This window comes from Mytilus galloprovincialis, chromosome 7, assembly GCF_965363235.1.
Source record: "Mytilus galloprovincialis chromosome 7, xbMytGall1.hap1.1, whole genome shotgun sequence".
NCBI classification, from domain to species: Eukaryota; Metazoa; Mollusca; class Bivalvia; order Mytilida; family Mytilidae; genus Mytilus; species Mytilus galloprovincialis.
In genome coordinates, this window is record NC_134844.1 from 81,617,505 (window position 1) to 81,629,525 (window position 12,021).

Sequence of the window (12,021 nt, forward strand, 5' to 3'; positions counted from 1 at the left end):
AAAACTTACATGTTGACATAACATTGGGTTACCCCTTGGTCCACTATAGAACATGCATATAGAAATAACGTTGGGCTATCCCCGATCCTGTATAGAAAATGCTTATAGAAATAATTAGGGTATCCCTGGTCCCCTTGCCTCAAAAAGAAATATATAAGTCATAAAGACGTATTATTTGGTTACGCCTGGTCCCCAAGAGATACTTACATATAAGCTTTCATACAGTATTAACATTCAGTTAACCTTGGTCCCCAATAGATACTTACTTACAGTAATAACATTCGGTTACTTCTTGTCTCCAATATAAACTTACATACAGTAAGGCAACAACCATTTTCTTATCTGGGGGGGGGGGGGGCCTGGGATTTTTATTGTGTTCATAATTTTTTTTTCAGAACCTTCTTCCGACAAAATATTTATTTTCTTATGAGAAGGAAAGCAACATTTTTTTTCCTATAATGTGGAACAGAAATACAATTTTTTTTTCACAAAACCATAAAGTTAACATAAAATTCATTTTAATTTTTTAATTGATGTAAAATGTAAAGTGCATGGCTCTGTCTATATCCTGGCATTGGCTGTTGTCTCAGTTGGTTTTTTTTAGCCCACTTTCTACATTATGATATTCTCGGAGTCCGTCATACAGGTATCCTTAAATTTTAATACTGCAATTGAAGTGGCCACCATTGCCATATGTAATGGCAAATAGTGAGTAGCTCCAACTTATAAAATCCACTGTTTCCAACTATGATAATTGACATTCCAAACAGAAAATACTACCAGTATACAAGTCTGTGTCATACACAATCAGGGCTATCTTAAAAGACTGCTTATGATACCATATCTATTCCTGTTATAAAATGACCATTTCATGTTTATAATAGTTGCAGTTTTAAGTATGGTCTTACAGTAGTAACATATATATGCGGGAGATTTGGAATTCTTATAAATATTTCTGGATCAAACACTATTATAGGAACATACAAAAAGTGATAAGGTATAAAGATCTATAAATAGAAGTCTTAGCTTAATCTGTATACTAGACAGATGTTTATAATCTGCTGTTTTACTGTCTCGTCTGTTGTTAGTTTCACCATTCTCAAATTCAGCAGTGCAAAAAAAAATTTTCAAGCAGGTGACAGCATAAAAATTTTTTCAGCTTCAGTGCAAAATATAATTTTTTTTTCGGTCAGCTAGGCCATCAAAATATTTTTTTCAAAAAGTTGTTGCCTAATGACATTCGGTTACCCCTGGTCCCCAATATAAACTTACAATATACAGTTATAACATTTTGTTACACCTGCCAATATTTACTTACATACAGTAATAACATTGTTTTACCCCTTTTCTCCCATTTAAACTAAATATACAGTAATAAAATTGTTTTACCCCTGGTCCCCATATAAACTTACACACAGTTATACAATTGTTTTACACCTGGTCTCTCATAAAAACTTGCATACAGTAATAACATTGTTTTACCCTAGTCACCAATATAAACTTACATACAGTAATAACAGTCGGTTACCCCTGGTCCCCCATATAAACTTACATGTATACAGCAATAACATTGGGTAACCCCTGGTCCCCCATATAAACTTACATACAGTAATACCATTGGGTTACCCCCTGGTCCCCTATATAAACATACATACAGTAATAACATTCGGTTACCCCTGGTCCCCATATAAACTTACATACAATAATAACATTCAGTTACCCCTGGTCCCCCATATAAACTTACATACAGCAATAACATTGGGTATAACCCCTGGTCCCCCATATAAACTTACATACAGCAATAACATTGGGTAACCCCTGGTCCCCCATATAAACTAACATACAGTAATACCATTGGGTTACCCCCTGGTCCCCTATATAAACATACATACAGTAATAACATTCGGTTACCCCTGGTCCCCATATAAACTTACATACAATAATAACATTCGGTTACCCCTGGTCCCCCATATAAACTTACATACAGCAACAACATTGGGTAACCCCTGGTCCCCCATATAAACTTACATACAGTAATACCATTGGGTTACCCCTGGTCCCCCATATAAACTTACATACAGCAATAACATTGGGTAACCCCTGGTCCCCCATATAAACTTACAATCAGTAATACCATTGGGTAACCCCTGGTCCCCCATATAAACTTACATACAGCAATAACATTGGGTAACCCCTGGTCCCCCATATAAACTTACATACAGTAATACCATTGGGTTACCCCCTGGTCTCCTATATAAACATACATACAGTAATAACATTCGGTTACCCCTGGTCCCCATATAAACTTACATACAATAATAACATTGTAATACCTGGTAAGAATTGAATTTTCTTAGTAAATTGACTGTCGGTACCTCCTCAGAACAAGCCGTCATATAAAGTAAAAACAACTATACATTGTTCGAACAATTTTTGTTTAGAAAACAATTCTGTCGGTACGTCATCAGAACCAGCTTTTATGTGCAGTAATAACAGCAATACATGTTCATTTTTTTTTAATTAATCCAATATCGTTACCTCCTCGGAACCATCCTTTATTTACGGTAAAAACAGCAGTACCTGATCCGGACTTAATTTTGACCTCTTTAGCACAAAAAAAAATAAAAAAAATAAAATTTACAAAAAAAAAAACATTTATACCTTACCAAAACCAAATTTTGTAAGTAAACTTTATGTCGGTACCTCCTCAGTATCAACCGTTATTCATAGTAAAAATAACCATACATTGTCCGAAACAATATTTTCTCACTAAACTTTTTATGTCGGTATCTCCTCAGAACCAAACTTTATTTGCAGTAAAAACAGAAATACCTGGTCAGAATTTAATTTCCTAATTAAACTGAATGCTGGTGTCCTATAGCCATTCTTCCCCCATGCCAGTTTTTTCCGGGCGAAAAACTGGACCGATCCAATAACATTGGGTTACCTGGTCCCCAATATAAACTTACATACAGCAATAACATTGGGTAACCCCTGGTCCCCCATATAAACTTACATACAGTAATACCATTGGGTTACCCCTGGTCCCCCATATAAACCTACATACAGCAATAACATTGGGTAACCCCTGGTCCCCCATATAAACTTACATACAGTAATACCATTGGGTTACCCCCTGGTCCCCTATATAAACATACATACAGTAATAACATTCGGTCTACATTTTCATCGGTTATTCTATGTGACAAAACAGTCTGTATGCATTTTCAATAGTCTTCATTTTCACCAGTCCGTCTTTGTGTCTACTATTCTGTCTAGATGTCCACCAGTCTGTCTCCGTGTTCAAAAGTCTAGCTACATGTTTACCAGTCAGTTTAGTATCCATCAATCTGCCTACTATACCAGTCTGTGTATGTGCTTACCAGTCTGTTTATACACGTCTACCAGTCGGTCTATATGTCTACCATATTATACTGGTCAATGTGTCCATCGTCTGTCTACATGTTCATCAGTCCGTCTGTAATTGCATTTTGTTGCGTGTTTTGTCTTATATTCAAAATCTTCATTATGCTGACATTTACCTGCATTCTTTTGACCTGAAAACTTGCTATAGGTGTATACTCCTTACCAATACCCTAATGCTTTGAAATGACAAAAAGTTTTCGTTGGGATTTATCATAAGCCAAGAAACATTTTTAATATGTATTGCCACAACAATTGACTTTGCAGGTTTAGTTTTTCTGAAAGCAGGCTAGTATGACAAGTAAAACTTAAAAATAAGATAGTCTTATCTATCTCGGGTTGAAAAACTGTCATGTCACAACTATACTAAATGTACATGGTTTAGCAGTTAATGTCTGTCTCTGCGTGCCTTTTTATATGAAATGTAGCAATGTCTCATACAAAACAAATCGTTAGTAGTCATTACGTTATTAAACAACAACCAGTCTTGGAGAACATGATTGTTATTAGTTGTAATTGGGTTTGAAATAGCTTTCAGTAACTGAGAGTACTCTTTTCCGGTGCTAAGTGATTATTGTGGACCATACCAACATTTTTAGTGAAACCAATTGCAACTGATATTTTACATTTTTTTCTTATGGTTTGCTATCCAAGGCTGGATTATTTGGGGGTGTAAATTTTTAATGCCGCCACCTTCTTTATGTGCCATTTCGAAGCCAGGAGCATGTTGTACAATTATGTTGTTAGTTATTATTGGTTAATTGTCAATTTAATACCAAACAGACAACATTAAAATATAAAAATATATATAACACATGTATATTAAGGGCATACGATACAGTTTTGAACCTGTATTTACAAGTTGATGAAAAATTGCATATAGGCTATTTTTTACCTAAATAAATCAAATATGTAATAAAAAATATACCTTCATGTGCTACTTTTTGAGTAAAATAAGGTCGAAATTTTGTATATTTGCTCAAAATTCAGATTTGTGTCCGTATTTTCTTTTTCGAAAGAAAGACATAACTTTTTTGTTTTAAAAGATAAACACAAAATGCTTTTTGTTAAATAATCGGTACTTTCTGCATTTTATAAGTATCAATAAAAATTATGCAATTTTTATTCCGAAATAACTCTATATTTATCAAATGTTCATGAATAGAGGAAAAAACGTCATTTTTTGCTGCATGTTTATCAAAATTTAAAAAATTGCGCTATTTACAGTTTTATAAAATTTGGGTCACATAATCTCCTTGCAAAATGAAACAAATTGCTGTTTTAAAAAATAGGGGTCCATGCACTCGTTTTCAAATTAAATCAGTTTGAATGATAAGAATCAGTCGAAAAATGCATCTTTTCCCGATATGCCAGAGTTTGACGTCGCGAAAATAACATTTTACGTTAGCAACGTCATTACCTTCACTGTAACTGTATCGTATGCCCTTAACTGACGTCGGCGACGTTATAATTCAAGGGGGAAACATTAGCTTTTCGTGCTATTAGGGGGGAAATTGGCTTGATCCTGGTCCCCCCACCATAACACTGAGGGGAAAAAGTTGGATCATGCCAATTTTTCCGGGTGGGGGGGGGGGGGGGAATTGGATCGGTCCAGTTTTTCAACTATAAATAAAGGTTGGTTCTGATGAGGTACCAACAGATAGTTTACTTTAAAAAATCAATTCTGACCAGGTACACATTGTGGGTATGGAACTGCACCGTTTTCTAATATTTTGGTAATTCGGGAGACTGTCAAGCGGGGCTCCGACATTCGAAAAAAAAAATAACAAGTTGCTTGATGGAAAGTTTGATGAACTCAGAATGAGATGTTACTTTATAACATTTCTGCTTCTGTTGCACCCTTGCACAAAAAAACGAGACTCAAGCTAGCGAACAATAAGATGCATCAAGCTAGCGAACAATAAGAAAAAGCGCCAACATGATCATGCCTAAAAATCGAGGACTTGCAACAACACGACACGTACATGTTTGTACTTATAAATCTGATGTCAAATAATCTCAAATAGGAAATGAATTGTTATTCCATTTCAACACTAATAGTCACTCTGGTAATTTATTTATTACATTTCGATAAGATTATTGATAAGAAAAGTCCTCACGGCAAATCTTTTGTCCACACTATTTAGACTCGATAGGCAATTGCCTAACGTTGCCTGGACCCAAAGACCCAGGTGGGTAAAGTTACGAAACATTTTTATTTGAACTCCAAAGTTACCACCTCTTTTCTTTCATTTTTTAACATTTTGTTACACCTGCCAATATTTACTTACATACAGTAATAACATTGTTTTACCCCTTTTCTCCCATTTAACTAAATATACAGTAATAAAATTGTTTTACCCCTGGTCCCCATATAAACTTACACACAGTTATACAATTGTTTTACACCTGGTCTCTCATAAAAACTTGCATACAGTAATAACATTGTTTTACCCTAGTCACCAATATAAACTTACATACAGTAATAACAGTCGGTTACCCCTGGTCCCCCATATAAACTTACATGTATACAGCAATAACATTGGGTAACCCCTGGTCCCCCATATAAACTTACATACAGTAATACCATTGGGTTACCCCCTGGTCCCCTATATAAACATACATACAATAATAACATTCGGTTACCCCTGGTCCCCATATAAACTTACATACAATAATAACATTCAGTTACCCCTGGTCCCCCATATAAACTTACATACAGCAATAACATTGGGTATAACCCCTGGTCCCCCATATAAACTTACATACAGTAATACCATTGGGTTACCCCTGGTCCCCCATATAAACTTACATACAGCAATACCATTGGGTAACCCCTGGTCCCCCATATAAACTAACATACAGTAATACCATTGGGTTACCCCCTGGTCCCCTATATAAACATACATACAGTAATAACATTCGGTTACCCCTGGTCCCCATATAAACTTACATACAATAATAACATTCGGTTACCCCTGGTCCCCCATATAAACTTACATACAGCAATAACATTGGGTAACCCCTGGTCCCCCATATAAACTTACATACAGTAATACCATTGAGTTACCCCTGGTCCCCCATATAAACTTACATACAGCAATAACATTGGGTAACCCCTGGTCCCCCATATAAACTTACATACAGTAATACCAGGGCCGTAACTAGCCTCTTTTAATATTGAGGCAAAATATATTCGCCGAGCGTAGCGAGGCGAAAGATTTTTGGCGAGGTGTCTTGGGGCCGCTCAAGGCCCCCAGAAGCTCTGAGAAAAATAACTTTTATGTTTACGGGGACAACATTAAAAGTAGACCGATATGTAGGATAAAGCAAAAACCGAAATTCTCATAATCATTATGTCTGTCTGTTTTTGTCTTGTATTGTGCTTAATCGAGTCAGACTTTAGTGATTTTTTTTTAGTGTGACTAGGTTTAAATATAGTGACAATGCAGTATTATACTTTAAGTACTAGTACTGCTTAAGTCGACACTAAGGACCATCTTGACCTTGTTTTGCGGTATTAATGATTCTTTTATTGTTGAAGACCTTCCATCAACTATCAAGATGATGAATAGGAAAAAAAACTTTGGCCAATGGTGATTTGTATTTTTTTTCTATGCATTGACTTTGTGTGAGATTAGGTCCTGTGCACGTTTACTCCATATTCTTTTATTTTCTGTTAAAGAGTCTGAACACGACTTCATGCAAGTTTAATCCTTCAATGTAAAAGGTCATATGGCAATACATTTACGTTTTTTTAAAGATGATTTGATACCGGGAAATTGGTGGTCTGACTTTAATTTAAACCATGTCAGCTATCTAGTTTTATCTACAAAAAAGAGCCAGTTTTCTTTGATATCAAGTTCAATTCTCCATGCAGAAACGACAATTTTTTTCTATGTCCAGTAGCATCGTAAATTCTTAAAATAGTTTTTCGTACAATGTCTGGACATCGGTGGACTTGCAACATTGCAAAACCACACTTTACAAATGAAAATCAACACTCTGCAGACTATAGTTATAAAGTAGGACAATAAATGAACAAAAGACAAACCCGGAACACAGAAGTACAAACAATAGACCATCAACTCTGAAAACTAAAAGTAAAATAGAAACATCATCGGGATCACAAAAAACATGCAGGGGCGATATCAGAGAGTGAGGAGAACTTGCTTGTTGCAAGACATTTTCCGTGAAAACGATTCAGATTGATATGAAGATAATCTTGTTTCAGGTTTTTTTTTAATGTTTTGGTTTTTTTTTAAATTTTCCACATGAGGCATTTGCCTCATTTGCCTCCATGTAGTTACGGCCCTGAATACCATTGGGTTACCCCCTGGTCCCCTATATAAACATACATACAGTAATAACATTCGGTTACCCCTGGTCCCCATATAAACTTACATACAATAATAACATTCGGTTACCCCTGGTCCCCCATATAAACTTACATACAGCAATAACATTGGGTAACCCCTGGTCCCCCATATAAACTTACATACAGTAATACCATTGGGTTACCCCTGGTCCCCCATATAAACTTACATACAGCAATAACATTGGGTAACCCCTGGTCCCCCACATAACATGAATGATTACTACGCATTTGCCGGTACTATTTCTGCGGGATTTCTGGTCCTATCCTAGCGACAGAATTATCCTCGTGCGGTTAATATACTCGACTGAAATTCCGACGTCTTCGGGTTTACGGAACACTCCTTTACATTCCAATTCGTCAAATTTGTTTTGGAGTTCTACCAAATTATTTTTTGAATACTGTGGCATTCTACCTTTCCTTTGGGGAGGCTGGACAGGACCCATATTAACAGATGCGTCAGAAGGACCTATTTCCCCATTATATCCTTCAAAAGTTAGGACTAAAAACTTCACTGAACTTTCGCAGAAGTTCATTAAACTGGGTTTGGAGATCTGGACTAAGTAAATTATCTGGGTCTACAGAGACTTGTTTGAAAATTTGGGAAGTATGTGTTGAGTCTATGTAGTTTGTTGTTTTTATGTCACGGATATTGTCCGGAGCCTCTGGTGCGTTGTCTGTGGTAGTCGTAAGTCGTACTCGACAGAAATGTTCATTTCGTTGTATGAACTGCGGTACCGACGTGTTATTCACGATGCGTATTTTGCCTTCGACGGACTGAGCAATTTGGGGACTGGGCCAATCTTTCGTACGAGAAGCGTTAGTGTGAGGCTCGATCGCGAGAATGCAATCCGATTCTATTTCCGATGGGATGTCGTATTCGCCGTAACATCCTGGCCAAACTACTGAACTTGCTGATGGAGCCCGAATAAGAAAGGCCTGTGTTCTACGTACGCGAGTTTTACTAGAGTTAAGTTCCTCGTTTGGGCTACCATACATAACAGTTACCTTGTCGCGTATTACGATTTTATGTTTGCTAGGGAAAATCGCGATGTCGTTCGATGACATGAAAGGAATATAATAAATACTGGCGAGTATATCAACGTCCAAGTCGTTCACTACTAGGGCCTCTAACTGTAACTCGATTCCGTCTCTCGAAAGTGTGAAATGACATTCACCAACCATATTTAACGGGGTAACACCGTCAGCTTGTAAAGCCGAATGGTTGCTTTTCTTGATTGTTACGCCGATGTAATCCGCGGAAGAAGCTTTTATCATACTCACCTCAGCACCCGTATCTAGTGTTAGCTCAAGCGGGAAATGTTTATAAAATGCCTTAAAGTAAGGGGACTGTTTAGTGCTCATCCGTCTTAAAGCAGATACAACTCTAAGCTTACTAGGATCTACATTATCATTTAAAAATGAGACTTGTTCATTATCAACATTGTCAGGCGCGCAGCTACATTTACGTCAAAGCGCCCGGGCGTACACTTAAATTTTGATTAAAAAAAAACAAATCTTAATAAAATCAAAAGAACTTGTTAAATGTACATCAGCCGCGCGCGTGCACTTCTTTCTTCAAAGGCTTGTAAACTGTATGCGAATAAAAGGGACGAAATACACATTTTTTATCCAAATGATATCGTATCATATATATATTTGTTCAAATTCTGTAATACTAAACGTATGAAATTACTGTGAGTTCGGAGTACTTTTCTTTTGTTCAAAGAAATGCATTATATGGGTTGCGTTCAATATCGTAGCAGCTATATAAATCTGCGTATAGGGCTACGTGGATTTTTAAATCTTGACAGCAGCAAGGTTAGCTACACGTTCAGTAGTCAAAAATGTATGTAGCCCTTATATGTTACTGCTACAAAATTGAACGCAACCCCGATGAGATTCGATAATTTATGTGGTTTGAACTTTTGTCCAGCCTTTGATTTATGTCACGAAAAGGGAAATTGGCGACCCTAAATTTTCGTCGGCGGCGTCAGTTTAGTGTCAGTATGTGGTTTAAGTTTTTTTAAATATAAATAACTTTGTAAAATCTTTGTGAAACTTTACGGAAGTTGCACAGAAACTGTTTATGATCAAAAGATTATCCAGAGCTTAATAATAGAACATCAATTACTGCGTCAACTTTGGAAGAAGCTTTATTATGATTAATATTTAAAGCCAAAATTTTGAAAAATAATCGTACATTTTTCAGTACCAAACTGACAGACTTATCTTTACGCAATTAACAAACGTCTCGGATTTTGTTAAGGGAGCTACGGTTGATTTTTAGGGGAAAAAGGGGGGGGGGGGGGTGCTAGGATGAAAAATGTTGTCCTGTATTTTTTTTAGTCGTAATCTCTGTCCTGTCTTTGTATTTTTCACTTTTTTTCGGTCCTGCCTTTTTTATTAGTATACCGGGTTTTTTTATTTTTATTTTACATAAATTGACATGCTGTTTTCTTGTTTTCTTTTTTTGCCTAGTTGATCATCCTACCTTTTTGTTTACTCAAAACCCCTGTCCTGTCTATAATTTAAATGGTAGCTTCCTTAACTTTGAAACCTGCATAGATGGTAATGACACTTGTACAGAGGTCAATATTCCAGATTAAGAAAAAATATCTTAAATAATGATCGATCTTTTTTAACTGCTGTAAAGGACCGATAAATGGATTCACTTTTTGCTGCAGGAAATCCCAGGCGAGAACCAGGGTTCTACAGAACTCTTAGAATGCGAATCATAGTTAATATTGCACCAGAAAATTTCTGAAAATTAATTATTTCAAGTTCATTAACGATTTTTTGGTTGTTGATAGAATGCTTGGCTCAACAGCTCCTTTTACTCTTATTTGAAAGTAATTGGTTTGGACGATTTCTCTAAAACCAATGACCGTTAGATTCTAAATTAACACGATGAATAGATTATACGTAAAAAAAATCATTTAGATTCTGAGCACAGTATAATAATATTGATGATTATTTAGTGACAGGAATGGTATCTCATTCTCGATACAATATTGCTTTCGTGGGCTTTGTCCCCTCACTTGGACCGACTACCGGCAGGTCCTTAGACTCCTCGCCGAAGTTCGGGCGTACACGTAAAAATGACCTAGAATTTAGAATCTAACGGTCATTGGTTTTAGAGAAAACTTTTGCATTTTTGGGGTCTACGAAAGCGGTAGAGATGTTCTTGATTTATTCTGTTATAATCGCGTCCCGTCTGTCCCACATATTCAATACCACACTTAGGTTGGGTTCAAGTTACCAAACATATTAGGTTTTGAGTTTTTCAGGTAATATCACAAGAAAAAGAGAGCGAAAAGGTTATCCCGTTCACTGTTGACCTTATAGTATTTTGAGAAGTTAATCTAAAACAGGTTAGTCATTTTTTTGGCATTGCACGGGAACATTTGTGGATATCCACGTGCATTTTTGTTAAATAATTTGCCTGTAGTGGCATTACCAATACGTTTATTTATGCACGTAGATAACCTAGAAGTTGTGTTGTTAGTAAAAAAATTTCGATTCCGTAAAATCATGATGTTTATCATGAACTATCATTTATATGATATAAAGAAGGTTGTTTATTACTTGTTTATATGGCTGCTGAATGCCCAGTGGCAAATAGTTTACGCATGTTCAGGACGAGAACAAATTACATAATGAAAACACATACAACAGAAAAGTCCAGTAATTGGGGTCGACCATGATGGAAATTTGGTCTTCCAATGGAAACACCAGGGTAAAATTGGATATGCAAGGAAATTTAAACTTTAGGGTCCTTAATTTGCAGCGAGACTTGGACTCTCTTTACATCCTACTTTGTCAAGGGTTTTACTTAGTAAGTTACGATCGGAAGAAGTCTTTACAAAGTCGGATCAAATTTATATTCCCTAGTCACCCAAAGCTTGTGGTTCCTCAACGTGAATATAGATTGACTGGTCACAGTACAAATATATGCGACAAAATATATATAAGAAGATGTGGCATGAGTGCGCCGATGAGACAACTCTCAATCCAAGTCAAAATGTGTAAAAGTAGACCATTATTTGTCAGAGTACATACTTCAATACGAAGCCTTGGTTCACACCGGACTGCTAACTATAAAGGGTTCTAAAAATGACTAAAGAAAACCATTCAAACGGGAAAATCATATCATCGGTCTCATCTGTCCAAAAATGAAAAAAACCCCAGAGAAACGAGAACTTCTGAACATTCCTGAATGC

At 36.2% G+C, this 12,021-nt stretch overlaps 1 protein-coding gene across 2 annotated transcripts in view; it reads left to right on the plus strand.

Annotated features, from left to right (window-relative positions):
* The window catches only part of LOC143083789 (cytochrome c oxidase assembly protein COX18, mitochondrial-like), an 89,426-nt gene that overhangs the window by 32,092 nt on the left and 45,313 nt on the right, over positions 1 to 12,021 (plus strand). The window lies entirely within an intron of this gene.